General features: G+C 41.2%; 1 pseudogene; it reads right to left on the bottom strand.

Annotated features, from left to right (window-relative positions):
- Positions 1-1,340: 1,340 nt before the first annotated feature.
- On the bottom strand, positions 1,341-1,459 carry LOC123033707 (annotated as a pseudogene).
- Positions 1,460-3,286: the final 1,827 nt, after the last annotated feature.

Here is a 3,286-nt window from a genome sequence, read left to right as displayed (position 1 = left end):
GCTTCTACCCCACCTTTCGCAACAGCCTCACAATAGCTTACAAGAGAACCCCCAAGAAATATATAAACGTGTAGTATCTTCTTGTGCTCATGTACTCGTAAAAGCGATTGGTTGTGCATTGGTGCTTTCACACTTCTAAACATCCGAAGCAGAAACGTTTGTTTCCGAAATGGGGGAGGCCACTGAACCTCACAAAAGAAAGCTCCGCTGACCCAAAGGAACCTGTAAAGAGGCATTGCTGTTTGTCCCTTGGGTTAGTTTTAGCAGTGTGAAAGCCCTACTGCACTAACGGTTGCTCCTGTGAGTGCGATGAAACCCACCGGGATGGACCAGCCCTGTTGGATTTTGTCCAGTAAGTGGGGTGGTGGCAAGAAGAAGGGCCGCCCTGGTGGCTGCACCCCATCTCCAGAATAGGCTCCCCAGAGAGGTGCACCTGGCACCGTCATTGTCATCATTTCAGTGCCAGGTGAAGATCTAGCTCTTCTCCAGCTTTTTAACAGTTGATTTTAATGATAAATTTGTTTTTAACGTGACCCTGGTTTATCATTTTATTTTAGTTTATATTATTTATTCATGGCTGCTTATTTAATTTTTATGTAATGATTTTAATTTGCTGGGCTATGCTTTTGTATTATTGATTTTATAATGTTGTTGTTCTAGCTGTTGGAAGCTGCACAGGGAGCCCAGTCAAGGGCTGTGGCAGCAGCATATAAATTGAAATAATAAATTAAAAAAAAAAAAGAAAAGCAAGAGGCACATATCTGGGGAGGAAACTGAATAATTCAGGTGCCATGTCAGAGAAGCCCTCTTTCAGAGAAGCGCTGCCTGATCCTGGCAGGAAGGTGTATGCAGAGAAGGCAACCAGTGCAGAACTGAAATGGCAAGCAGCTTCATGAAAAAAAAATTCACATTTTTGCTGCCTGAAGCAGCTAAGCATTCTGCAGTGCGGTTGCCCTGCAGCAAGGACTAGACCATCCTAAAGAGGGCGGGTGGGAGAGCAGAAGCCTGCTTTTGGCCTCTACTCTGCAGGACCTATTGCTCCAGTCTGATCTTGATTTGGAATGTTCAGGTGTCCTCTTTTACAGAAAGATTATTTGAAAAGTATTTGAAAGGTTGCCAGAGAACCATCTTCTGTTTGATTGTGTCTTCTTTTTGAAAGGTTCTCTTGTGTAATTCTGGTTGCCCAGAATCTTAACTGGACGGAACCTAGCAGGCCATCAGGTTCAACTGCCTGCTCAACGTAGGACTCAAGTCACCCATCCAGATTTCAACCCAGCCCAACCCTGCTTAGCTTCCATGATTAGGCAGGATCAGGCACTTTAGGCTACATGGAAGCTCAAAGCCTACAGCACCCAGGACTACCATGAGCTCTCCCATCCAAGTACTAACCAGGCTGGACCCTGCTTAGCTTCTAAGACCAGACGGGATCAGACACTTCCAGGGTAGTATGGCCATAGACTAAAGACAAAGAGCCATCAGAACTGTTGTCCATTCACAGGTAGCACCCTCAACAAGCAGACAAACAGGTCACATCTCCTTGACAAGATGCATTCTATTTCTATTTAAATAATAATTCCAAATTTATACATACAAATTAGTATATTCCCTTTTTATGCCAATTGCCTTGACTTTATTAAATAAAAACCTCATTATACTGCAACAGCAAAACATGTGAAAGCGTTTAATAGCATGCAAACAACAAAGCCCATGAGAATTTCAACAAGAGCTGCATGGAACACAGAAGGCTGATTTGCATCTGTGACCACAAAATATCCTGGTGAACCCGAGTACGGGCCACATGGGTGCAAAATCTCATATCACATTTCAAGTCAGAGTCAAAAACAGAACAAAACAAAACACTCACATCTGCAGAACTGATGATCAATGCACAGTTCAGACTATTGTTTTGAGATGGGCCAATTTGCATTCCATACCAGGTGATTAGGTGTCAGTAACGCCTCTGGTTTTTGTCAGTACATCCAAGTCCAGAAAAAGCCATCAGTTCAGCAACAAAATGGAGACGTGCACCCATTGGCAATGCTAACTCTATCAAAAATTCTAGTTTCTGCAAAGGAATCACTTGAATACACAGCCCAGTTAGGAATAATCTAAGAGGAATGCACTTCCAAACTCCCATCAGTCCATCCTATCATTCAATCACTCACTCACTGACTTACTCCCTCCCTCCCTTGCTGTCATTCTGATGAAATATTTGGATGGTTACAAGGCATTTACAACAGGCAATTAATTTCTGATTCTTGTGTTCAGTGAAGATCTTTAGGTGAAGGGCCACCCAGTTGTTCTGTAGGCAGAAATATAGATATTTGTATTCACAGAGAGGGCATTGCTTTGATTTTTGTAGAAGGGCCACGAACTGGGAAAAGACTGGGTGAAAGATGCTAGACTCTTTAATGTTATTTACAAGGACACCCAAAGATTGTGTCTGAGATAGCAGAGGTGTGGAGTTCCTTAATACAGACAATGGCTTAGCTAGAAGCAAATGACTTGAGTTCTAAAGTGAAAAATGATGGTTGCACAGGAAAAAAGACTGTATGTGAGACTTTCAAACTGTTATCCTCTCCTTCAGGGACTTCAAACTGGTGTGACCTACTCTTTTTTTTCTCCTATTAGTACCTCCAAACTCACCATCTGTAGAGAGGTGTGAAAGATTAGGGAGGGGTGAGAACTTTGTTGAGTTAATACCTGGATTCATACTTATCTAATTTGCACTCCCTGAACTTTCACATGAATTCAAACACCATTGTGCTTCAAAACCCACACTTTTCTGACTGTTGCAAGCATACACAAAATGCATCTGCCTGCAAAATTCTCATATTCAGGAAAGATGTACAATAAACTACTATACAGTATTGTGGGTTGTATATTTTTAATTAATATTTTTGGCATGCAATTCAGTTATTTTTACCTAAAATTATGCATATTTGCTGTTTAAGTTTATAAAAATGGGAATTGTTTAGGGTCTGGGAATGGTTTAATTCACTTTCCATTATTTCTAACAGGAAAAGTTGATTCAGACTTTGAACGATTCAGGATTCAAATGGCCTGCTGAAACAAATGAAATTTTAGATATGATGCACCAATGTTGCTAACAGAGCCAGGTGCAGGCAGCAGTCTCTACTAAATCCGCTGTTTAAACCTTACTTCTGCTGAACCTACACATAACTGAATATACAACAAGTTCCCAGCAGGCACTTTTCAATAGGGTCCTTCTGTATAATGAGAATTAATATGCTTCCATGATCACCTTGTATAAATATTTTATATC

Source organism: Varanus komodoensis, unplaced genomic scaffold (genome assembly GCF_004798865.1).
Source record: "Varanus komodoensis strain SLA01 unplaced genomic scaffold, ASM479886v1 scaffold66, whole genome shotgun sequence".
Taxonomy (NCBI): Eukaryota; Metazoa; Chordata; class Lepidosauria; order Squamata; family Varanidae; genus Varanus; species Varanus komodoensis.
Note: the sequence above shows the minus strand (reverse complement) of the source record. Positions and strands in the feature narration are given on the sequence as shown.